A 26747-nucleotide genomic window follows, 5' to 3' on the forward strand; every position below is an offset into this window, starting at 1 on the left:
ACCTAAAAAATTTAGCTTAAATTCAGGGATGGCAAAGGTTACATTCTTATCTCTCATATGCCCGTATTTTTGATTTAATATATAAAATCAAACCTAAAAATTCAGCGTAAAAGGATCAGCTCTCATATGCCCTTTAAACCCTAACAATCAGCTCTTATCTCTCTCCTTGCTGCTCTCATCAACAGCAACCATCATCACCAACAGCAGCTCTCGTACAACGGCTCTCTCATCTTCGTGTACATCCTTATCTCTACCGACATCTCGCGGATTCCAAATCTAGAACCATCATCGGTGCCGTAAAACAAATTTGTTTCATAGTCTGGCGATTGAATCTGTTTGATTGGAGCTAGAAATCGACTGAATATGTTTCGATTAGAGTCTAGCTAGTGAATCTGCTTCGATTGAATGTGTTTCGATTGAACATCGATGATGAATCTGATAAGGTACGTAATGAAAACCTAGATTTGAACTTTGATCTTATATAGATTTGAACATTCTGACCTAATTAAACCATCGACTTATCAAAATGTTGATTCATATAGGCACTGAAACGAATTTGATTTTGATTTTCAATCGACTGGATCAACAATTACTGAAAATTTGAATGTGTTGAGATGTTTGCTCTTTGCGTTTGGTCAGTTGCGTGATTTCTTCCGTAAATTCATTGATTGGTGCAAAGCGAGTAATCTTCAGGTTCGTTGCTTCTGTTTTCCTTCTTTTTGTTGTTTGAATTGATCATGTTATTATTATATTTATGATGTGAAGTTTGTGTTGTGTGAATTGTTAGGGTTATGCTCTGATCTGCTTAGGGCTTGAAGATTTTGATATACACCGTCTCTATCTACGTATACAGGTATGCATCTTAACTTGTTTTGTTTTTTTATTTGTATAATAATGCATCTGAAAATGCTGTAATGAAATTTGGTTATTATAAGGACATGATGTAAGATATTTCAGTTTATGTTGATTAGAGCTCATATTTTCCTAATCCTGGTCATCGTTTTTGTTGATATTAATACAATATCCATTCGTTTGTTATTCTGTATTTAATCATCTATAGTTTTTGTTGATATTAATACAATATTCATTCGTTTGCTATTCTGTATTTATGTTTTGGTTGTTGATATTGATAAGATATTCGTTTTTTTGCTGCACATTCCTGTTCATAGTTTTTACTTAACTGAAGACTTTTAGAAGCAGTTGTATTGAATAAGCTTCAATTGTGTTGTTTAGGGCTCTTATTTTGCTAACTTAGGTCATAATTTTTCAGGATTTTTCATCGATCAATGTGTGTATGCTATTCTGTATTTGATCATGAATAGTTTAGGTTTTGATTGTTAATATTGATATGGCTGTTCTATATCACTCGTATCTCTGAAGACTTTTAGCCCTAATTATGCATTAAGTCATTTGAAGACTTTTAGCCCTAACTATGCATTAAGTCAATCAAACTTCTTCTGAATTTGATCATGGTTGTTCTATATCACTCGTATCTCTCATTCTTGAATCTGTTGAGTACTGGTACAATTAGGTTAGTTTATGATGGAATTAGTAAAGGAGAGTTGATCTGATGTGTTCTATATCACTGGTATATCTCATTCTTGAATCTTGACAAGAATGAGCCTCCAATTCTAAGTCATACCATATCTTTATCCACCCTTCTATATTTGCATTCCGCCCGGTTCATTTTACCTGTTTCTAATGCAAGTATAATTGAAAAATAGATCGACAAAAATGTTTCCCGACAGAGACTGGATGTACACGAAGAGAACCACTAGTAATGGTCTTTTTAACCCGACCTTTCAACTATATGTCAATGATTTCTTGGATTTTGCATTCACCAACGCACCTAGCATCCAAAGAGAACTTGTAGAAGGTGTTGAGGTTTTTAAAATTAGATGCCCATGTGGCAAATGCCAAAATCTCCGTTTCAAGAGCAGAGATGAGGTTGAGGGCCACTTATATGACAAAGGGTTCATGGATGATTATAAGGTATGGTATGCACATGGCGATTCATTTCGAACACAAGACGTGGGTCGATGTTCAAACCACATACCGTCTCAACATATGGGTCAAGACAATGATGAAGATCTTGGTGAATATGCCGAATACAATGAAATGGTTATGGAAATCATGCACCAAGATCCAAATCAAACAGCCGAGGCATATTATACCATGTTAAGTAAAGCCAACGAGCCTTTGTGGCCTGGTTCTGAAAAAGCTGGCACACTCTCTACCGTTACTAGGTTATTGGATTGGAAATCAGACTCTAATGTCTCTAACTCAACATTTGATAAACTACTTCTGATTATTAAAGATATTCTACCCAATGGTGAAAAGCTACCTAGAAACTTTTACGAGACCAAGAAGATGTTGAAGCCACTAGAGTTGCCGTCACAAAGGATTCATGTATGTGAAAACCATTGCATGCTATTTAACGGAGACAATTAGGACTTGGACGGTTGTATAGTATGTAATGAAAATAGATACAAGGAAAAAGGAAACAAGGTGCCTAACTTGGTGATGACTTACATGCCAGTTTGTCACACCCCGATTTCCACGTGTATCACCGGTGGGCCCGGTGGGGGATTACCGTGACGTAGTTGGCAACAATATAGTCAAACCACACAATTATATGAATGCACAGCGGAAGCATAAAGATAAATATAATTCAACCCTTTGAATGTAATATCAAGTGTATTACAGAAGTCGAATTGTATCCACAGGGGATCATAAATAATATAAAGTATTGTTCAGTCAGATACAACATCAAGTTTGCGAGACTATTCGTGATGCTAGGAAGCTATTTCCAGCCAATTTCGTGTAGTACCTGCACTTAATCTTTTTGGGAAAAAATACGTCAGTTTACACTGGTAAATACGTTCAACTGACACATTTGAAAATGTTTATTAAAATTGATTTGAATGCACGAGGCACAAACTCTTTTATAACTTGGGAAAATTATTAAAATCTTGTGAACGAATTACATGTCTTTTTATGCGTTCAGTAGCCCGGATCCTGTCCGGGTTAAAGATTAATAGACACACCACATTGCGTAAAACCGTAGTGTAAAAACCAACGGCTACGTCTTTTAATAATAATAATGTCGACATAATATACCGGGTGTACGCCTACACCGGGATGTCGAGGTCGTGGCCATTTCGTAAAATGATGCCAAGGATATCCGGGACAACGGTCATTAACCCCCAAAGGATTTTAAGTAACAAGACTGTTTAAATGAGCCGATCACATTATTCAATTAACCACCTAAGCGATGGAAGATATGATGCTCAATCAAGCGGTATTAATATACCGTATCCCAAGCTCGTATAAGGGAAAATAAGTTAAAGTATTTACCTTTGCAAGTATATTCCTTAATGGATTACGTCACAGATAGCTTTTACTGGGGCTCCTATTCTGGAACGAAGGTTTTAATTAACCTATTAGAATCCTAACGGGTCTTTATATTGGCCGTAGCCTAGACCGGTTGGTTCCGAAATATAAATACGGTTTAATCGCGCGAAAAGGCGAAAACCGAGAATGGAGTGTGATTCTGACCCAACAAGTTCAGAGACTTGTTTTATATGGGTTTAAGGTTCACACTCTGGATTTCGGGGTCAAAATAATATGGTTTGACCCATATCGGCTAATTTATGAAAACTAGTTTCATAAGCCGAATCGTACGCGCAATAGGCGCAACGGTTAACCATGAGAGTCCTACGCTTATTTCCTAAGTCAATATGCCTTAAAGAGGTTGTGGTATCAGTAGGATACCTTCCGTGATGCCCGTAACGAGTTTAAGCTAATATTATGCCCCGTAGGGGTTTTTCGGTCATTTTAAAGACTTTTAAAGAGCTTTTCGAGTTCTACAGGAAATATGAGTTTCCCGAACAGTTTATAGAGTCTAAAATACTTTATTTATTATTTAAAATCAGTAGCGACTGGAATCGGGTCAAAAGACCTTGTAGAACTCAAGTTTTGGCCGAAAAGGGCATATTCGGTATTTACCGAACCGTAGCCATAACCGCAGGTTATGAGCAAGGTAAAAATTATTAAAAATCTTTAAAATTCCAAAAATATTATTTTACAACAGTGGGTAAAAGTTTTGGTGACGAAATCTTGGTTTAGATAGGCGTTATGCTAATTGCGCCGTTTATTACAAAAGTTTACTTTAATTGCGCTTTTTAGCATAACTCTCATTCTAAACCTCGGATTGTCGTGAAACTTTAAGGACATGCTTATAATCTAGTAAGCAAGGTTATGGTCCGTTCACGCGTCCGAAATACTCGTTTTATTTTAAAAAGGCCGTTACGGTCAACTTTTAGGCGATTAACGGAAATGCGTAAAAGACTCGGACAAACAATGAACCGGTCACAGAGGGTTATACCATCATGTATCCTGGTCCTAAGAGAGTCCTAAGGCATATCTATACCTCACTAAAACGGGTCAGAACTGAAGTCAAAGCAAAAGTCAAACTTTTGCGACATTCGGCTCCGAACCGGGTCAATATACCAAATGGTCGATTCAAACGAGCGTAGACAAGTTTATATACTTAATATCATGTTTTATAAGTGTCAAAACAGGTTTCATAGCATATACATTACAGATTATGTATAAAATGGCAAAATGACTTTCTGTTGACTTTTTAAGTGCACGTTTGACTCGACATTCGACATAGTTAGAGTGGTGATCAGAGGGAACCCTCTTAGGGGTTTATTACCCACATAAATACCAACTCATAACTACTTTTGATCCGTCATAAGACTGAGCCATTACGGATTTATTCTAAAGTCAAACCGTAGTTACGACGGTTTGGTTTTTAGCTATATTACTAAGTAAAACTGAACTACAAAAGATGTGAACGACTTACAGAAGCTTAGGCTTGCTTAGAGAACAAAGAAGAACACTTGAGAGCTTTAGAAGTGATCAGATGAGGGTGTTTGAAGTGTGATGAACTTATGTGCACTAGGAGCTTATTTATAGTGAAGAAATGGCTCTTAGATCATTACACAATAGTCTATGAGTGAGTATGGATGATGGGCAGGTGGCCCCTGATGCTAGGAGGCAAGTAGAGGGCACCCATGCTGCACTAATTGTCCAAATGATCGTTCACAAGTTCAAAAGGCAAGTCTGTCCAAACATTCTGCATCTGGGCGTCCCACGCGGCCCGCATGGAGGAATCATGCACTTTGTACGCGGGCCGCCTGATTTTTAAACATCGATCCATCCTTCTTCTTTACAAATAGGACAGGTGCTCCCCAGGGAGACGAACTAGGTCTGATAAAACCTTTTGCCAACAGTTCGTCCAACTGGGTCCTTAATTCCTTCATTTCAGTCGGAGCAAGCCTGTAAGGCGCTCTAGCTATAGGAGCTGCTCCAGGTATGATATCTATTCTGAATTCCACTTGTCTATCTGGTGGTAAACCAGGTAGTTCTTCGGGGAAAACCTCGGAATATTCAGAAATAACAGGAAGATCTTCTATCTTCGGCTTAGGCTCTTCAATTATCACCTGAGCCATGTAAATGACACAGCCTCTGTTCAAGCATCTAGAAGCTTTGAGCATAGATACGTCCTCGGGTAATCCATACTGCGTGTCTCCTCGAATGGTAAGCGATTCACCACTCGAAGTCTTTAGCACAATATGCCTTCTGTTGCAAATGATTTGGGCCTGATTACGGGATAACCAGTCCATGCCTAGAACAATGTTGAAACCCGCTAGTTTGAAGGGAAGTAGAGATAGGGGAAAAGAATGGTTCTTAATGGACATTTCACATCCCTCTAGAACAGTGGAGACGGTTTCTATCGTGCCGTCTGCTAATTCTACCTCGTATTTTACGTCTAGGGTCTTGATAGGCATATTCAATAGTTCGCAAAATTTTTGGTCTACAAAGGACTTATCAGCGCCAGAATCGAAAAGTACTCTTGCAAATATATTATTTACGAGAAAAGTACCTGTAAGAACATTGTCGTTCAGCACTGCCTCCTTTGCATCCATGCGGAAGACTCTCGCATTCGTCTTCTTGTTCTCTTCCGGTTTCCTGGCATTCTTAGGGCAGTTACTCTTGATATGCCCCTTTTCATTGCAACCATAGCATGTTGCATCCTTGATCTTTTTACAGTCCACTGTCTTATGGTCCTTGGACTTGCATAGTCCACAGGCAAAAGACTTTGGCTGGGACTGTGAATTTGACCCAAACCTGCATTTTCCAGAGTGGGGTTTCTGGCAGATTTTGCATTTGGGCCTTTCTCCAGCTTGGCCATCTTTCTTTGCTTCCGCCCCTCTTTTGCCCTCACCGTTTCCACGGTGTTTCTTTCCTGACCTTCGTGAGGTATCATCCTCACGTTTCCTCTTTTCTGCCTCCATGCTCCTTAGCGTCCTCAGACGGACAACATCTACAGTGAGAGACAAGGAGAGGTCAGTTACTGACCTGAAGGTCGTCGGCCGAGAGGCCTTTACACTAGCCTTTATCGCAGGCTCTAATCCCCCAATGAAACGAGCGATTCTTCTGGACTCTGGTGTCACAAGGTACGGAACCAGGCGAGACATCGTATTGAAGCTCGTCAAGTAGGCCTGGCAGTCCAGGTTTGTCATTACCAATGACACAAAATCAGACTCGATCTTCTCCACCTCATGCTGAGGGCAGTAGTTTTCTTTAATGAGAGCAATAAATTCCTCCCATGTCATCTTGTATAGAGCAGACTTACCCGATGCTTGTACCAACGCTCTCCACCACGCTAGGGCCTCGCCCTTAAATGATTGTGACACAAATTTCACCACATCCTTCTCCGCACACCCACTGATGTCCACAATAGTGTCCATCTCATCCAGCCAGGTGATACAATCCACAGCACCCTTTTCCCCTGTGAATTCCCGGGGCTTACAAGACACGAAGTACTTGTAGGTGCAACCCTTGGCACCGGACGCATCAGTATATTCTCGTTCACGACGAATACTATTCTCAGCGGACGAGTGATTATCGTCATCTTTCTTGGGTTTGGAGAGTGGTTTGGATTGTGACTTTGGTTTGGAGGGTGGTTTTGATACGGTTCTGCCTTGGGACTCAGTATATTGACGATCCAGAGCTGCCTGAACAGCGTTGTCAATCAGAGCCTTTAACTGTGCGCCTGTCAGATGCACTTGCGCATTGTCGTAGTCATCTTCATTTGTATGGCTATTCTCTCCGTTGGGATCCGCCATTATAACTTGAATCTGTTACAGAAGATAACAAAATTTTATTCAGGAGTTTATTATGGAGTTGTCTTTTATGACAATTTTGTTAATCATGGTAACAGAGACCATATCTGATTAACTTATTCTCACTAGTTTTAGGATTTGAATATATCCTATTTTAGCTATAACAATAATATTAGTGGCATAAAGCCTAATCACGAGGATGTTTTATAATATTAGCCGAGATTTCAGAGAATCAAAGGCATAGAGGTTTGAACCGTAGTTATTTTATCTCTTTCTGACAGGGAGTCATAGACCACCACTGTCTTTTGTCGTTATAAGACAATTATTACGGCCTATCGGCGCTACACCACTAATGGATGTTTTAATAGGGTTGGCCCGTAGGCACTACATCTCTAATGGATGTTTAATAAGATTGGCCCGTAGGCACTACATCGCTAATGGATGTTTTAATAAGGTTGGCCCGTAGGCACTACATCACTAATGGATGTTTATAAATGATCATCTTTATTGCTGATTTAACCCATGATTTATAAATAATTTATTTGGGTTTTGTAATCCCTTAAAGGATTATTGTATAAGAATGACGTGTGTGATTTTAACGAATCACATCTGCCATGATCGTCAACATGCTTGCAGAGGTTAACAGGGAATCTGAATCTTTTAATTTGGTCGTACCATCTTGGCCGGATCTTAAAAGACACCAGGCTAGGTTTCACTCTTAAGATTCTTTATTTAGGCAGATCAATTTAAAAGGAATGGTTTTGATTTATTTCATATATAGTGATAACAAAATGAAATTCATAATATAACATTCCAAAATATTAATACGATTACACACTGCCCTAAACGGGACTTTTAAATAGTACATACCTACATAGAGGTTTAAAAACAAGTGACAAGTCCACGCAGGGACTAATATAAGATAAGTGTCCATGCAAGGACTAAAAGATAAGTACACGTAGGGACTTAAATACGATAAATGTCCACGCAGGGACTTATTTCAAAATAGAAATTACATTAGTACCACTATTAAGGGCTAGTGGTCACGTTTCTTCTTTTTGCCCTTTAGTAGGTTCGCCAAGCCTTTGAGAAATCCTCGGTGGCTCTTTTTCTCCTCTTCGAACTCTCTCTCCACACGATCCAGTCGTTGGAGTATCTCTTCCTGTTCAGGAGGAGAGAAACGTGGTTGTGGCGCTTGTTGCGGAACTGGAGGTCTGGGAGGTATTGGATACCCATGAGCTGAGTAGTCCGGTGCTCCCATGTTCCCATGAGCTCCGTCAGGATAGCGTGCATTATATCTAGCCGACACCACATATGGGTCGTGCTCGTAATTGTAGTTGTAATGTGCTTGTGACGGTTCGAACGGGTTGTAAGCCGTTGGACCCGTATAAGCAGGTATGGGTTGGTCATACCCAAATGGTGGCGAATTTGGTGCAGCTGGTGCGGAGTTCGCCTCCTGTATAGGACTTGAAGGTCCTTCTTCTTGTAGTGGCGGGTAATGGCTACTACTAGAGTGTCGAGGGGTGCTGAAGTGGAAATCCCCTCCTCCTCGTGTGGACATACGAGCATTTGTTCTCCTACGCCTTGGCGGATCAGGCATTACTGGCTGTACCGGTGGCGGAGGTGGTGGCTTAACTGCCACGAAGCGTGAATCCTCAAAGGGATCCTGTGGATGTCGCGGTTGTTGTGATGTCTGCTGAGGTGGCGTGTAGTACCACTCATGTCGGTCGAACAACGCTTGAAAGCTATCAGGTCCCTGATAGGGTGTACCATGGAAGGATGACCCATCAGAGACTTCTATCGGATGCGTGGGCGTACCACGAGCAGGTTCTGTCGGATCCGTATCTTCGTCCATATGATCTTCGGAGAAGTGATCTTGTGGCCCTAGTGGAACAAAACCTGAAGGTTCCTGGATGTAGTCAGCTGGATTAAACTGACCTATGAAGTATGGAGTAGGGTCGTCATAATTTCGGTGTGATACCGAACGCTGTAGAGGTATGAAGGAGGGTTGCGAGTTGTTGGGATCATTCTCTGAATTTGGCCCGAATGAGTGCCGGTATGATGGCGTCGAGCTGTGCGAGGTGGAATGCCTCGCAGGTTCGTAAAGGTCTCTTCGCCTCTGCGGTTCTTCACTCCTTGTAGTTGAAGGAGCTCGCGTACCTGAAGGTCCGGCTTCGTGATCGTGATGAGTAACGATCTCTCCTCTGCCTCTTCTTCCCCTTCCTCTTCCTCGGAATATCACTGGCGGCATGTTTCCTGCTTTATAAAACTTTAAATACCAATAATAAAAGAAAAAGACAAAATTTGAATAACAATTCGAATTTGTCCTAAGTTCTTGTCTAGACTCAAGTATGTGCAATTGTGTCACTGAGATTAAACACAATGCCTAATGTGTTTAATTCACTCAATGTTGGCTCTGATACCAACCTGTCACACCCCGATTTCCACGTGTATCACCGGTGGGCCCGGTGGGGGATTACCGTGACGTAGTTGGCAACAATATAGTCAAACCACACAATTATATGAATGCACAGCGGAAGCATAAAGATAAATATAATTCAACCCTTTGAATGTAATATCAAGTGTATTACAGAAGTCGAATTGTATCCACAGGGGATCATAAACAATATAAAGTATTGTTCAGTCAGATACAGCATCAAGTTTGCGAGACTATTCGTGATGCTAGGAAGTTATTTCCAGCCAATTTCGTGTAGTACCTGCACTTAATCTTTTTGGGGAAAAATACGTCAGTTTACACTGGTAAATACGTTCAACTGACACATTTGAAAATGTTTATTAAAATTGATTTGAATGCACGAGGCACAAACTCTTTTATAACTTGGGAAAATTATTAAAATCTTGTGAACGAATTACATGTCCTTTTATGCGTTCAGTAGCCCGGATCCTGTCCGGGTTAAAGATTAATAGACACACCACATTGCGTAAAACCGTAGTGTAAAAACCAACGGCTACGTCTTTTAATAATAATAATGTCGACATAATATACCGGGTGTACGCCTACACCGGGATGTCGAGGTCGTGGCCATTTCGTAAAATGATGCCAAGGATATCCGGGACAACGGTCATTAACCCCCCAAAGGCTTTTAAGTAACAAGACTGTTTAAATGAGCCGATCACATTATTCAATTAACCACCTAAGCGATGGAAGATATGATGCTCAATCAAGCGGTATTAATATACCGTATCCCAAGCCCGTATAAGGGAAAATAAGTTAAAGTATTTACCTTTGCAAGTATATTCCTTAATGGATTACGTCAAAGATAGCTTTTACTGGGGCTCCTATTCTGGAACGAAGGTTTTAATTAACCTATTAGAATCCTAACGGGTCTTTATATTGGCCGTAGCCTAGACCGGTTGGTTCCGAAATATAAATACGGTTTAATCGCGCGTAAAGGCGAAAACCGAGAATGGAGTGTGATTCTGACCCAACAAGTTCAGAGACTTGTTTTATATGGGTTTAAGGTTCACACTCTGGATTTCGGGGTCAAAATAATATGGTTTGACCCATATCGGCTAATTTATGAAAACTAGTTTCATAAGCCGAATCGTGCGCGCAATAGGCGCAACGGTTAACCATGAGAGTCCTACGCTTATTTCCTAAGTCAATATGCCTTAAAGAGGTTGTGGTATCAGTAGGATACCTTCCGTGATGCCCGTAACGAGTTTAAGCTAATATTATGCCCCGTAGGGGTTTTTCGGTCATTTTAAAGACTTTTAAAGAGCTTTTCGAGTTCTACAGGAAATCTGAGTTTCCCGAACAGTTTATAGAGTCTAAAATACTTTATTTATTATTTAAAATCAGTAGCGACTGGAATCGGGTCAAAAGACCTTGTAGAACTCAAGTTTTGGCCGAAAAGGGCATATTCGGTATTTACCGAACCGTAGCCATAACTGCAGGTTATGAGCAAGGTAAAAATTATTAAAAATCTTTAAAATTCCAAAAATATTATTTTACAACAGTGGGTAAAAGTTTTGGTGACGAAATCTTGGTTTAGATAAGCGTTATGCTAATTGCGCCATATATTACAAAAGTTTACTTTAATTGCGCTTTTTAGCATAACTCTCATTCTAAACCTCGGATTGTCGTGAAACTTTAAGGACATGCTTATAATTTAGTAAGCAAGGTTATGGTCCGTTCACGCGTCCGAAATACTCGTTTTATTTTAAAAAGGCCGTTACGGTCAACTTTTAGGCGATTAACGGAAATGCGTAAAAGACTCGGACAAACAATGAACCGGTCACAGAGGGTTATACCATCATGTATCCTGGTCCTAAGAGAGTCCTAAGGCATATCTATACCTCACTAAAACGGGTCAGAACTGAAGTCAAAGCAAAAGTCAAACTTTTGCGACATTCGGCTCCGAACCGGGTCAATATAGCAAATGGTCGATTCAAACGAGCGTAGACAAGTTAATATACTTAATATCATGTTTTATAAGTGTCAAAACAGGTTTCATAGCTTATACATTACAGATTATGTATAAAATGGCAAAATGACTTTCTGTTGACTTTTTAAGTGCACGTTTGACTCGACATTCGACATAGTTAGAGTGGTGATCAGAGGGAACCCTCTTAGGGGTTTATTACCCACATAAATACCAACTCATAACTACTTTTGATCTGTCATAAGACTGAGCCATTACGGATTTATTCTAAAGTCAAACTGTAGTTACGACGGTTTGGTTTTTAGCTATATTACTAAGTAAAACTGAACTACAAAAGATGTGAACGACTTACAGAAGCTTAGGCTTGCTTAGAGAACAAAGAAGAACACTTGAGAGCTTTAGAAGTGATCAGATGAGGGTGTTTGAAGTGTGATGAACTTATGTGCACTAGGAGCTTATTTATAGTGAAGAAATGGCTCTTAGATCATTACACAATAGTCTATGAGTGAGTATGGATGATGGGCAGGTGGCCCCTGATGCTAGGAGGCAAGTAGAGGGCACCCATGCTGCACTAATTGTCCAAATGATCGTTCACACGTTCAAAAGGCAAGTCTGTCCAAACATTCTGCATCTGGGCGTCCCACGCGGCCCGCATGGAGGAATCATGCACTTTGTACGCGGGCCGCCTGAGTTTTAAAAATCAGGCGCGTATATTAGGTGGCTCGCGCCTCCACTTAACCCAAAACACAACGCGGGTCGCGAGAGGCTTGATTTTTCAGGTTTTTAAAATCTTTTATAATCATTACGAAATCCTGGTAATTAATAACGAAATCTTTCGTAATTATTAACCTGACCTTTTGGGTTTGAAGGGGTAACTTTGCGGTTTGGCCCTCGGTTAATTACAACTAGGGACCTCGTGTTAATTACCCGCATTGTTAAGTCCCCGGTTAGTTTATTAATTATTCGGAAAGCCTTAACTTTCATTGTTGACGCTTTTAACCCTTCTCATACGAATTCGATCATAACTTTCTCGTTTTAAAACGGAACTTCGCGGAATTTATACAGTATATTCTAGTGAGCGTATAATACTGTTACAAAGCCTCGGGAGCGTTAAAGGGTCACTCAGAGGTATAATTAAACATGTTGACACAGTTAAACCCTGTAGCTTGTAATCTCTCACTTTCTTCCGCGTTTCGCTTCCGTACGATCCATGATTTATTCGTTTGTAGGTACAAGCACCACTTAGGGTTACTATACAGTATATTTACCCTCGTTTGATATTTATAATCCTCGAATTTATATACTTTCAAGGTTTGTCAATATTAGTCCTTTATTTAATATCAATGCTACGTGTAAACAAATGACACGTGTTAACACATCATTGGACACAATAATTCGAGGTGTTACACAGTTGGACCAAGACTTCAAAGACTATTCTATTCAAAGAAAAGAAAACGGCCCAACATTTGACATGGCACACAGATCATCAAAGAGAACCTGAAAAAGATGAGTCATCCTGGTGAAGGTAAGGCGTGGAACCATTTTGACTCGGTATTCCCTAATTTTACACAAGAGAAACGCAATATTCGTCTTGGGTTGTGTACTGATGGGTTTTGTCCATATAATACAATTGGGAAAGATTATTCTTGTTGGCCGGTGTTTATTACGGTTTACAACCTACCTCCTTGGTTGGCCTTGAAAGAGAGATACATACAACTTCCGGTGCTCATTCCCGGTCCAAAAAATCCCTTACACAATCTAGATGTTTTTCTACAGCCTTTAATAGACGAGCTGAAACTGTTGTTCACAGATGGCATTGAAACTTATGATGCCCATTGAAAGGAAAATTTCCAAATGAGGGCCGTACTGCTGTGGACAATTAGTGACTTCCCTGCCTATGTAATATTGTCAGGATGGAGCACACACGGTAAGTTAGCTTGCCCATATTTCTCGAATAAATCGGTGTGGTGTTTGAGATTTTGAAACTGTTTACATTGATTGCAGCATTGTTTTGGTCGATTTTGATTAAAATTCGGTGATTTTTGTTTGAAGATTCATACATGACAAATTGAAATTTACAAAGATTTTTACATCAAAAATCCATAAAAATATGAACAAAGCGAAGTAGAATTGTGTTGTTGAGTTGTTTCAGATCTGAAAAGAAATTCTGTTCTTGCGTTTGCGTTGAGTTCATTGAGGAGAAAGAAATTGTGTTGTTCTTTATTTGCGCATAACGGATCTGAAGTGTATTACTTCGTCAGATCTGAATCTTTGAATAAGAGCAGTTTTTGTTGTTTGAATATTGCAGTGAAAATGTATGATTTACGGTTAAATTTCTGAACTTTTCGATTAATCTTGGACTGATTTGGTTTGTCTCAGGTCGAATTTTGTATATTTCGGACTGTCTCGGTGATATTCAGATCGACATTTGATCATTTTGAACAGTTTATAATATGTCGCATGTTGTTAAGAAGAATAGAAAACGAATAATACTCTTAGTGACAGCTGGTAGTGTCGTTTATAAGTGGTAATAGGTTTTTGTGTGCAGCTGAAGTGAAAAATCTTTATACAATTCAAATAAGGTACTGATATGTAGGTTAAAATGGGTTTTTTTGACAAAATGGGTTTACTCTTTACAGTCTTGGAACACAAAAGAATGGCTTGATAAGTCGAAGACCGGGTCATCAAACCGGAAAAGCGACGATATCAATTGCGGTCGCGCATCATCTCGACCCACAGGTGGATCAATGGGCTTTGATGAGCATCGTGACAATTGGGTATGCTAATATATATATCAGTTTCACTAATTGTTTGTACTTTAACACTTATAACATAACATTAGTTATTCTCTATGTTTTGTGTAGAAAAGGACATATGATCGAGAACCTAGTTGGAAAGAACTATTCCTACAAACCCACCTCACCAAAAAGTTCAAAGAAAAGTTAAGGAAAAGGGATATTAGCATACATGACATGAAGAATTTGGAGTTTTGTACAGACGAATCCAGAGAAGCATATGGAAGCATATGTAAGTTCTCTTATACACTTAAAACACATTAAAAAAAGGGGCATTTTTTCAGGTCTTGGGTTGTGTTTTTTTTTTTTTTAAATTTAGGGTGCAAGTTGGGTATTTCAGTAACATTAGCTCTCCTTCAAAATCCGACATAAAAATGGATTAGTTCTTTCCAAGTAACAGAAAAGGGTATAACAGTCATTTAGCCATGCCACCATTTAAAGATTTTGGAATTAACAATACAAAGTAAAAGATGGGATGAGTGATATACATGAGCTTGACATTTCTCCACCAAATTGCATTCTTGTATTGTCGAGACTGTTTTTTAAACCGAAGCGTTTTATTCTACATAGTGGCAGTTTTATCGACAAGTATCTCCATTTGTTGGCTCAAAACCCTTGAAAATTTTATCGTTCATGCCATAAGCTGGAGCAACAATGTACATATTATATTTTACATTAATTTTTTGAACAATTCTAAATATATTAGGGTGGCTACTTGGAGGCGATGTTTGATCTTCACGGGTCGGACTTCACTGAGGTTCCTGATGACCCTGAGGTGTGGGCTCGTGTGCAGGCAGGAGGTCGCAGGAACCGGGTATCTCCATTTCTTCCACACTCTACATCAAAGTCTTCCTACCAGCTTGACTTTCAACAGATGTTGGTTTTTCACTTTGTTGCTCTAATGGCGTTCTGTCAAACAGAGCAGGTTGTTCACCACCCTTTGTCACAATCTCCCTTTCTATTTAATCCAACTCAGGAATGAAAGTAGCACTATATTGTGTCTCACTCACATATTGTTCTATATCCTTTGGCGTTTTATCATATGATGCAACAGTTATGGTTTCAAGTATTGTGACGAAAGGTTCAATGTTTTGGTCATCAAATGGCGTATTATCAAATACAGGGACCTTGAGCACCTTTTCATCATGTTGCATGTGTTTCTTCAAAGCATTAACCATTTCTGCTACCATCTTTGGACAATCAACATCTCTTTTCAATTCAACCATCTATTCTTGATCTTGTCTTGGCAGTTCAAAAACCTCAGTCACATTCTTTTTCACTATTCTTTCACCATTATACCTGGCATTTTCATACTCCAGCTTTTTGTGATCATAATCCCAGCTTTCTAGATCATTGTCATCAACATCTTCATCCGTGGCTTTTCATCTAACCATTTACTTTCAACAATTCTTCATTTGCACTTTAAACACCACCTGCAGCCTCATCTATACCCTCACTTCCATGACCAGCTCCAGCCTCAAGTGAAGCCTCACATGTAGCTCCACCTTCAATTGTTTTTGTTGTAGACATGGCATTTTGGTTAATCCGGCCTCATCCTCTTTTTCAACATCACAAGTAGCCTCACTTATATTTGGATTAGTAGTAGTCATGGCATTTTGATCATCCCTCTGACCTTCACATTCACATTCACCTTCACTTTCATCTTTATCTTCTCTAGCTATTGGGTTATCAACCATGGCGTGTTCATCAATATCATTCTCAACCATATCAATCTCTTTAGTTGTCCTTTCATTTGTATATTCCCTAACGTTTTCAACCACAGTCCAACTTTTCAGCCATTAGCTGTATAATGAAAAAGGAAAATTAAGCATGTCGTTTATTTACTTTTGGTATCGTGTATATCTTAATTGTATAACATACCTCCTCAACTTCATACATGGCGTTCTTTTCAATCCCACTTTGGTCTTGTTTGTCACCAGCATCATGTTTACCATGTTGTGTTAGGACTGTGTATACAGCATGATTTCCTGATGCAGGTACTTCAAACATCCTGTTTTGGCTTTCTATATCCTCTACATCAATCCTTTGAAAATTAGCTTCTTCATCCTCACCACCCATAGCCATGGTGTTTTGCACTTTAGGGTCGAGATCTATATGGTTATGGTCAATAGATGTGGGGTTTTCAATTTGTGGCGTTTTGTCAGAGACTTCAATATGTTCATGATGAACATCATGATCAAAGCCATCATCATCATCAATGTTATCAACCTCATCAACATTATCAGCACCATCATATTCATTTTCAACAACATTATCATCATCATTCTCAACATCACCACCATCATTATCATCTTCATTAACAACCACGTCAAATTTAGTCTTTTTAGACCTGGCATTTTTATGAACAATTGTTTCAAATTGTGGCTTCTGTGAGTTCAGGATCTAGTGGGTTTAGAGGGAAGTTTGGATAGGATAGAGTTAATTTGGTAGAAGTCTCGTAAGAATAGTCATAAGTAGAAAGCTTCCACTAATACCGAAAGAGCGTACATCGTTGACCGGCTGGAGAGAGCATTAGCAATCTCTCCAGCCAAACTCCCAAAACTTAACAACTAACGAACACATGACACTATATATACATGTGAGATTGGGATGGACGAGTACTTCCATGCGAATGTAGTTACATCCGCACGAATGTGTTACATCCTTACGAAATTACATCCGCACGAATGATGCTTAAGTGGAAAGTTAACAAAAGCACCTTTTTCAAATGTTGGAGAAAAAGCTAATAATTTGTTGGGACTTGTACATACAGATGTATGTGGTCTATTCAGAACAATGTCAAGACATGGAGAAAGATACTTTGTCACATTTACTGATGATTTCAGTAGATATGGTTATGTTTATCTTATGAAGCATAAACATGAAACATTTGAAAAGTTCAAGTACCAAAACGAAGTAGAGAATCAGCTAGATAGAACTATTAAGATGCTTCAATCAGATCAAGGTGGTGAATATCTTAGTCAGGAGTTCATTGACCATCTAAAGGATTGTGGAATAGTTTCACAACGCACTCCACCTGGAATGCCACAACATAACGGTGTGTCTGAGCGGAGAAATCGAACTCTATTAGATATGGTTCGATCAATGATGTGTCAGACTACCCTCCCACACTCCTTTTGGAGTTATACTCTGGAAACTGCCGCAAGACTTGTGAATATAGCTCCAACGGAGAAGGTTGACAAAACGTCTTATGAGATATGGCATGGAAAGAAACCTAAATTATCCTATCTTAAGGTCTGGGGATGTAATGCTTATGTCACTCTAGAATCTTCGGATAAACTAGATCCCAGAGGCGAGAAAGTGATTTTTGTCAGATACGCTAAAAAGATCGGTTACCTTTTCTACCATCCCACTGAAAATAAGATTTTTACTAAACGCAGAGGCACTTTCTTGGAGAAAGAGCTTCTTGCGCGAGGGATTGGAGAAAACCATGTGGATCTTGAAGAAATTCGAGAATCACAAGTGACTGAACCAGTTGTTCAGACATAACCAAAAGTAACTGATCCAGTTGTTGAAGTTGAGCCTGAGAGGACTCAAGAAACAACAGAAACACCAAGTGTTCGAAGAAGTGTTAGGGATCATCGTGCACCTGAAAGGTATGACGATATATTCATGATTGATGAAGCTAAACCTGCTACTTACAAAGCTGCAATCTTTGATTCAGAATCCAAGAAATGGCAAGAAGCCATGAACACAGAGAAGCAATCCATGTATGATAACCAAGTCTAGGATTTAGTTGATCTTCCTACCAACCGAACTGTAGGAAACAAATGGATCTTCAAGAAGAAGACCGACATGGATGGAAATGTGCAAACCTAAAAAGCAAGGCTTGTAGCGAAAGGGTTCACTTAGACTCAACGAATTAATTATGAGGAAACTTTCTCGCCAGTAGCTGTCACACCCCTAATTTCCACGTGTCACCGGTGGGCCCGGTGGGGAGTATCGTGACGTAATTGATATCATCATAGTCAAACAACACAATATATAAATGCACAGCGGAAGCAAAAGATAGATTTATTTCAACTGAATAGATTGAAATGTTTAAGTATCACAAAACAGTCGAAATAGATCCACAGGCGGATCAAATAAAAAGGAAAACTATTCAACAGACTTTGACATCTAAAGCTTGCGAGACTTGAGTAATGATGCCTGGAGTTGCCAGCCTATTTCGTCTAGTACCTGCACTTAGTCTTTTTGGAAAGTACGTCAGTTTACACTGGTAAATACAACTTAACTGACTCATTTTGAAAAGAGTTTGAAAATTGATTTGAATGCACTTTGGCAAAAATATTTTTATAACTTGGGACAATTATTCAAAATAATCTTGTATACAGTTTTACTCATTTGTCGTCATTAGGGCCGGTTGCAAAGCCGGACTTAAGTTAACTGACACGCCATAGGTATAATGCCCACAAGGTTGATTCCTTTAAGTGGGATACCAGTTTTTTACATAATGCATCTGTCAGGTGTACGCCTACACCCCGTGCTTAGGTCGTGGCCATTTCTTTGAATGATGCCAAGGATATCCAGGACATGGTCATTTAACCCCCAAGGGCCATACACCAAATAATACATATCAAACAGGTTATGTAAATACATCAATCACAATACAATTTAAATAACTACATACACCCGACCAAGCGGTACTTTTATAGTACCGTATCCCAAGCCCGTATAGGGAAAATTAGTTAAGAGTATTTACCTGAGCAAAGTATAAATCAAATACAGCAAGTGCACGTAGCTTTTACTGGGCTCCTAATCTGGAACGAAGGTTTTTAATAACCTATTAGAATCCTAACGGGTTTTTAATTAAGCTTAGACTTAGACCGGTTAGTTTTCAAAAGGAATACACGGTTCAAACGCATGATAAAGCGAAGACCGGTTTAGAATGTGGTTTTGACCCGACAAGCTTGTATGCTTGTTTAATATGGGTAACTTAAACACATTCTGGATTTTCAGACAAAAACGATATGGTTTGGCCCGTTTCGGCTAATATATACAAACTAGTTACATAGACCGATCCGAACGCGAAACATGCGTAACGGGTAACCATAAGAGTCATGAACATGTTCCACAAGTTAATATGCTTCAAATATGTTGTGACATCAGTAGGATGTCTTCTATTATGCCCAAAATGATTTTAAACTCAAATTACGTCTCGAAAGGGTATTTTGGTCATTTAAAAGGTTATAAAAGAGTTTAAATATTATTCTGAGTTTCGGGTCTGATGTAATTAGTAAAAAAAATACTTAATTTACTAAGTTATATAAGTAGGGTATAACTTATACGTGAAATTTATCACTTAAAACCAAACTATGCATCTTAAGGGCATTTTGGTAATTTCACATAGGCTTAAAGGGTTAAAACTGGAAATCTGAGTTTAAGACTTTTGCTTACTGCTAAAGTATAAGAATTTACTTAAAACATCAGTAGGTATCAAGTCTTATAGATCTAAAATGGTTTTAATACATACTACGCGTTAAAAACGCTTAAAAAGGCGACTTGGAGCCATTTCCGGGTTTTCAAAGGAAAGCTGATAATTTTATTATTCCAGAAGGCTCAACATACTTTATTTATCATATTAGATCAGTAGAAAAAGGTTTGGTATCAAAAGGTTTGGTAAAACTTATTTTATAGCCTAAAAGGGCAAAACCGACAACTACCGAAAATAAGCTTAGAGCTCTAGGTTATGATCAGCCTAAAAATAAATAAAAATCTCAAAAAATCCCAAAATATTATTTTATATCAGTGGGTAAAAAGTTTGGTATCATAAATTGGGTTTAGATAGGCTATATGCTAATTACGCCTTTAATTACTAAAAAACTTTCTAATTACGTTATTGAGCGTAACTCTTAATCTAAACCTCAAACTGATGTCAAATTTTAGGTACAAGTTTATAAATCAGTACCTAAGGTTTCTACTCTTTTACATTTTCAAAATTCACGTTTTAAGGTCATAAGGGCATAATAGTCAACATTTAAGCATTTAACGGAATCATGCATATGAATCGGATAACTAATGAACCAAGTTGTATAATCTCAGAGGGTTATACTTATAGGTAACTTGGACCTAATAAAGCTCTAAGGCATTCCTAAATCATGCTCAAACGGGTCAGAACTGAAAGTCAAAGCATAAGTCAAACTATGCGACTTTCGGTTCCGAACCAAGCTTAAACTAAAATTTGTCGAGTTGAACATGTTTAGACATGTTCTTACATTAATTACCAAGTTATATTAATGTCAAAACAGGTTGCATAGCTTCTACATTGCTAAATATGCATTTATTTGAAATTTAGCTTTCTGTTGACTTTTTATAATCATGTTTGACTCGACAATTGACCTAATTAGAGTGGGAATCAGAGGGGGACCTTTTAAGGGTTTAATGCCCACATAATTACCAACTCATAGGTACTTTCAAAATGAAATTTGACTGGAGCAATTAAGATTAATGACGAAGTCAAACCTTAATTACGACGGTTTGACTAAACGCTAATAAACTAAGCAAAACTGAATTAAAGGAGGTTAAGCATACTTACAATAGTCCTAAGCACAACTAATGATCACTAGGAAAGATGCTTGAGCTCCATGAACACCCAAGATCATGGCCTTTATATAGGTTTCTAAGATCAATTTGATCATGCCAAACAAGTCTAGGATTGTTTCCATATGATTACAAGTGTCCCTAGACCCTTTAAAACCATCAAACAAGCCCCTAGAATCAAGAAATGGTGAATTGAGGCGGTGTAACCGGCTGAAACAGCTAGCTGTGATGTTTTTCTGATGCTGGCAATCCCAGGCGGCCCGTGTAAGGTCACCATAGACCCTTACGCCGCCGGTATGAGGGTCGGGTCAGGTCACATAACTTTCATTTATTACATTTTGGCCCCTGATCCTTTTCAAACGTGGTTTTGAGCTTGTTTCTTGCACTTTTGGCCCTCCAACTTGATTTTTTAGGATCTCAAGACTTAACCAAACATTGTTAAGTCCTAGATTAACTTTGTGATCACCTGCAAAGCCTTTAATTTCAACGTTGACGCTTTTAACCCCTCCTATACAAATATTGTCATAACTTTCTCATACTTAATCGAAACGTTGTGAAATTTTTATCACACATTCTTGTGAGTATAATTAATCATTACAAAGCTTCGGGTTCGTTAAAATGTCACTCAGAGGTATACTTTAAACATGTTGACACATTTAGCCCCTGCAGTTTGTAATTCCTCACTTTCTTTCACAATTAGCTTCGTATGATCCATGTTCGTTTAAGGGTATAAACATCATGTAGGGCTATTTTAAAGTATATTTATTTATTGTTGACATTTTGAACCCTTATATTCACATACTTTCCTTGTTTGTCAACTTTAGTCCTTCATACGTAATCTTTCACATGTTCAACGCTTATGACACGTGTCAATACATTATTGGACATGAATTTTCGAGGTGTTACATCCTCACCCCCTTAAAAGAAATCTCGACCTCGAGATTTACTGAAATAAATGAGGGTACTTTTCCTTCATTGTGGATTCTACCTCCCACGTGTATTCGGGACCTCTACGGGCATCCCATTTAACCTTTACAATATGCACATGCTTCCTCTGAAGCTTCTTAACCTGCCGATCCTCAATCGACAAAGGTTTCTCCACAAATTTCAAGCTCTCATCTATATGTACATCTGTATGTGGTATGACTAGTGATTCATCAGCTAGGCATTTCTTCAGATTGCAGATGTGGAAGACATTGTGAATACCACTGAGCTCTTCAGGTAAGTTTAACTTGTAAGCCACTGATCCAACACATTCAATGATCTCGAATGGACCTATATACCTTCGGCTTAACTTACCTTTCTTACCAAATCGCATCACTCCCTTCCAGGGTGATACTTTGAGCAAAACTTTATCACCAACCTCAAACTTTAGAGGTTTTCGCCTTTTATCAGCATAACTCTTCTGCCTATCCCTGGCAGCTTTCAAGCGATCACGATTCTGGACAATCTTGTCCATCGTTTCAAATACTATGTCAGGTCCTGATAATTGAGTCTCTCCTACTTCTGCCCAACAAATAGGCGTTCTACACATTCTACCATATAATGCCTCAAAGGGTGCAACCTGAATGCTCGTATGGTAGCTATTGTTGTAGGAGAACTCGATCAATGGTAGGTGCTTATCCCAGCTATCTCCTAAATCAATTACACATGCACGAAGCATGTCCTCCAGAGTTTGGATTGTACGCTCACTCTGCCCATCCGTCTGAGGATGGTAAGCTGTACTGAAATTTAAACGCGTGCCTAAAGACTGTTGGAAACTTTTCCAAAAATGTGATGTGTATCTGGTATCTCTGTCCGAGATAATAGCCACTGGTACTCCATGCAGAGATATAATCTTATCAACATACAATTGGGCCAACATGTCAGAACTGTAAGTTTCCTTAATAGGTAGGAAATGTGTTGACTTAGTCAGTCTATATACTATCACCCATATAGTATCTTTTCCTTTCTTCGTCTTTGGCAGCTTGGTGATGAAATCCATCGTCACCATTTCCCATTTCCAAGTGGGATTTTCAGGCTGTAGTAGCAAACCTGACGGCTTCTGATGTTCAGCTTTAACTTGAGCACACGTCAAGCATTTAGCTACATAAGCGGCTATAGACTTTTTCAAACTATCCACCAATAATTTGCCTTTAGATCCTGGTACATCTTATCAGCTCCAGGATGAACGGAATATTTGGAACTGTGGGCTTCCTGGAGGATAACATCCCGAAGTCCTTCATAAACAGGAACCTAAATTCGTCCATTTAACCTTAGGATTCCGTCCTTACTATAGGATAACTGCTCTTCAGTTACTCCTAGCTTCTCATCAGGATAGTTAGCTTCTAACACAGCTTCCCTCTGCGCAGCTAACAATCTTTCATTCAAATTATTCTTTATCTCAATGCTCTTGACATTGATTCTTATAGGCTTTACCCTTTCCTTCCTGCTTAAGGCATCAGCAACATCATTTGCCTTGCCTAGATAGTATCTTATTTCACAATCATAATCATTTAAAGTTTCCATCCATCGTCGCTGCCTCATATTCAAGTCCTTCTGATTGAACAGATGTTGAATGCTTTTGTGATCAGAATAAATCACATACTTAGTTCCATATAAATAATGCCTCCACAGTTTTAGTGCAAATACAACGGCACCCAACTCTAAATCATGGGTGGTGTAATTCTTCTCGTGCACCTTTAATTGACGTGAAGCATAGGCAATGACCTTGCCTTTCTGCATAAGCACACATCGCATCCTGATGCGTGATGCATCACAATATACTACAAACTCATCTATTCCTTCAGGCAACGTCAGCACAGGAGCGTTGCTTAACTTCTGCTTCAGAATGTCGAAAGACTCTTGCTGCTTAGGCCCCCAATCAAACTTGCTATTCTTGCGGGTGAGAAGAGTCAGGGGTGCTGCAATTCTTGAGAAGTTTTCGATAAATCGCCTATAGTATCCTGCCAGTCCCAGAAAGCTGCGAATCTCAGTAGGCGTCTTCGGCTCTTGCCAGTTCATGATAGCTTCAACCTTAGCGGGATCTACTTGGATACCACGCTCACTAACCACATGTCCAAGAAATTGGACTTCACGAAGCCAAAATTCACACTTCGAGAACTTGGCATAAAGCTTTTCTTGATGAAGCAGTTTCAGAATGCAACGGAGATGCTTCTCGTGGTCAGCTTGGTTCTTTGAGTAAATCAAAATGTCATCAATGAAGACGATAACAAATTTGTCCAAGTATGGCTTGCAGACACGATTCATGAGATCCATGAATGCGGCAGGTGCATTAGTGAGCCCAAAAGGCATCACTAGGAACTCGTAATGACCATAACAAGTTCTAAATGCAGTTTTGTGTACATCTTCATCCTTAACTTTCAATTGATGATAGCCTGACCTCAAATCGATCTTAGAAAAGTAGCTTGCCCCTTGCAATTGATCGAACAGATCGTCGATCCTGGGCAAAGGATACCTATTCTTGATAGTGACCTTATTAAGCTCACGGTAATCAATGCACAGACGCATTGATCCATCCTTCTTCTTGACAAAAAAGATTGGCGCTCCCCAAGGAGATGAACTAGGCCTAATAAAACCTTTGGCTAGCAAATCATCTAGCTGCGTCCTCAATTCCTTCATCTCTGTTGGTGCTAACCTATAAGGTGCTCTTGCAACGGACGCTGCTCCAGGGTTGATGTCGATTCTGAATTCTACTTGCCTATCTGGTGGTAAACCAGGTAGTTCTTCAGGGAATACTTCAGGGTACTCAGAAATGACTGGAATATCTTCAACCTTGGGCTTCTGCTCATCAATAGTCACTTGTGCCATATAAATGACACAACCCTTCTTCAGACATCTAGATGCCTTGAGCATAGACACTTGCTCAGGCAGTCCATACCGGGTATCTCCTTGAATGGTAAGTGACTCACCAGATGGAGTCTTGACTACCACTTGCTTCTTATTGCAAACGATCTGGGCTTGGTTATGCGATAACTAATCCATGCCTAATACTATATCAAACCCGGCTAACTTCAAAGGAAGCAAAGACATAGGAAAAGAGTGGTTCCTAATGGATATAAAACATCCATCTAAAACGATTGAGGCGGTTTCTAAGGTACCATCAGCTGATGCCACCTCATATTTCACACTTAAGGTTTTAACAGGTAAATTCGGCAACTTACAAAACTTATCATCTACGAATGACTTATCAGCTCCTGAATCAAAAAGTACTCTTGCATAGATATCATTTATGAGGAAGGTACCTGTGATCACGTTGTCGTCCTGGATAGCATCATGTGCATTCATCTGGAAGACCCTAGCATTGGTCTTCTTGGCTTCCTCAGGCTTCTTGGCGTATTTAGGGCAATTGGTCTTAAAGTGCCCTTTCTCATTGCAGCCGTAGCAGGTAGCATTTTTAATCCTCTTGCAGTCAATAGTCTTGTGCTCTTTAGACTTGCACAACCCACATGCAGGTGGTCTTGATTGAGACTTGGTCTCAAGCCTGCATTTTCCAAAGTGGCGTTTTTGGTAAGTTGTGCACTTTGGCTTTTCTTCAGTTCGCTGACTATTCTTTCCAGACCCAAACTTCTTGGAATCAGTGTTTCCCTTGTGCTTCTTTTCCGACCCTCGTGAGTTATCCTCCTCACGCTTCCTCTTACTCTCTTCAGAGTTCTTGAGCGATCTCAGCCTGACCGCATCTAAGGTGAGGGATAGAGATAGATCAGCTGCTGATCTAAAAGTAGCAGGTCTTGAAGCCTTAACACTGGCTTTAATTTCTGGGGCTAGACCCCCAATGAAGCGAGCAATCCTTTTGGGTTCTGGTGTCACAAGGTAAGGAACCAACCTAGACATGGTATTGAAACTGGTGAGGAAAGCTTGACAATCTAAATTCCTCATTACCAGTGATAAGAAATCTGACTCAATCCTTTCCACCTCATGCTGCGGACAATAATTCTCCTTAATGAGGACTAGAAACTATTCCCATGACATATTGTAGAGTGGGATCTTCCCAGCAGCTTGAATGAGAGACTTCCACCAAGCTAATGCCTCTACCTTGAACGATTGGGATACATACTTCACTATATCCCTTTCAGCACAACCGCTGATATCAACAACAGTGTCCATTTCATCTAACCAAGTCATACAATCTATTGCCCCTTTCTCCCCAGTGAAATCCCGGGGTTTGCAGGAAACAAAGTACTTATAAGTACAGGATTTGGTACGCGCTCCATCATCGAACACTATCCTCTTGGATGGAACACTGTGTTGGTTTGAGGAATGTTCAACATTCTCTTTCTTGGGTTCATCTTTCTTAGAGGGTGGCTTGCTGTGAGCTTCTGAATGAGTCTTAGGAACAGACTTAGAGTGCGGTACTGAAGAAGTTCTACTATACGTCCCACTAACCTCCTTGAATTGCTCCTTTACAGCTTTAGATACAGCGGTATCAATCAGTGTACGGAGCTCTCCTCTGGTTATATTAACCCTATCATCATCTTGGTTTTCCAAGGAATGACTGTGCACTTCCTCCGACCTAGCCATGTAGCTTTAATTGCTACGAAAAAATCAAATAAGGGCGAGGTTATACGGAAGCTTACACAGTTTTATCGTTTTTAAACGATTTATTAACCATGGTTTTTAATACACATTTTTGTTAATTTGATAAGTATATAATTGTTCAGGATCTTTATCATAACCCTAATTATAAGTTAATAATAGCACAAAAGGCCTAGTCACGTAGACAGATTTAATTATTAAACCAGGATTTTATAGAATCGAGGTATTAAGGTTTGAATCAAAGTTCATTACCT

At 39.3% G+C, this 26747-nt stretch overlaps 1 long non-coding RNA gene across 1 annotated transcript; it reads left to right on the forward strand.

Moving 5' to 3' along the window:
* Positions 1 to 764: 764 nt before the first annotated feature.
* Positions 765 to 14486, forward strand: LOC110909615. Its single transcript, XR_002575486.2, has 3 exons — positions 765 to 853; positions 14242 to 14379; positions 14467 to 14486. It is a non-coding gene; the product is annotated as an uncharacterized LOC110909615 (long non-coding RNA).
* Positions 14487 to 26747: the final 12261 nt, after the last annotated feature.

The sequence above is a fragment of the Helianthus annuus genome, chromosome 15 (genome assembly GCF_002127325.2).
Source record: "Helianthus annuus cultivar XRQ/B chromosome 15, HanXRQr2.0-SUNRISE, whole genome shotgun sequence".
NCBI lineage: Eukaryota > Viridiplantae > Streptophyta > Magnoliopsida > Asterales > Asteraceae > Helianthus > Helianthus annuus.